Source organism: Atta colombica, unplaced genomic scaffold (genome assembly GCF_001594045.1).
Source record: "Atta colombica isolate Treedump-2 unplaced genomic scaffold, Acol1.0 scaffold53, whole genome shotgun sequence".
NCBI lineage: Eukaryota > Metazoa > Arthropoda > Insecta > Hymenoptera > Formicidae > Atta > Atta colombica.
Window position 1 is genome coordinate 135,119 of NW_017259543.1, and position 1,215 is coordinate 136,333.

Sequence of the window (1,215 nt, forward strand, 5' to 3'; positions counted from 1 at the left end):
TTCTTAAGTATAACTGCACAAATTTCGAATTCATCCCGAATTTAATTTTAAAATAAAAATCACAAATATGCAACAAAAGAATTAAAAATCTTGGAAAGTTAAAAATTTTGTTTGGAAAAAAAAAAAGAAATAAAAAACCCAAATACCTACAAATCTTAATGTCTGCATCTTGCAAGGATATAACTGTAATGTATAATGTAAATTTAACTATAACATAATATACTAGTAAAAAATATAATTATAAAAATAAAATTTTTTAAAGTGTTCTGAGCTTCCCATCTACCAACTTATTTAAAAAAAATAATCTCTCTACTTATAAAGATTAATTATTTTTTAAAAATGTGTACAAAATTTCTTTTGTACATTTTGAATATTTTCATACTGATTATTGATGTATAATAATATATCGAGTAGCCAAATTTTTATCTTTTCCATGAAAGGTTGAGGTCCTAATAAATTATATTGCACATGATATATTGAAAAAAAAAATGATGATAATATCTCTCCCTTCCTCTGGTGTCCTCTTCGCATAACTCTACAATTTTCCGTCTCTGCATCCAGATCATCGCGCGTTTCCGCCGCGAATAAGGCTTTAATCATTCGATACACTTTATTGCTCGTTTATTCTCTACTTTACGTTTTAACAATTTCATGGTGTGTGCTCTTTCATTATGCGCCGTCACACTCGCTCTCGCTCTCATCTTTCGTATCCTGCCGTTCATTCCGCTCGTTCATTCGCCCAATATTGTTGTGCACAAGATTGTTGGCTTTCAACGGAAAATGGTCGCGCTGCGAGAAGCGCAAATCGAAATTTCCCTTCTTCTTCGAGGTTGATTTCCAAGTATTTGCGATTCGCGCGATTCTGGATCGTCCTGGATCTCTCTTGCGGCCAAAATCAATTTTCATGAAATCGCATTTCGAACTGAACGCACTTAATCTTTAGAATAGAAATTTCTATACATTAAAGCTTAAAAATGCGAATGTTATGAAACCCTTATCAGACTGTGGACTGTCAAAAAATTTCATTCATGTAAAATTATGACAATTATAGAGAATAATTTTAACAGTGGGAATGGTACTCTATTTACAAATGAAATTATCTTTTTTACAATAATTAAACAATTTTTGCAAAAGTAAATTTAGATTGAAGGTAAGTTTAGAAATATTTGCGTAATAATTCAACGAATTACGTACAATTTTTCTCAAGGTTCCTGA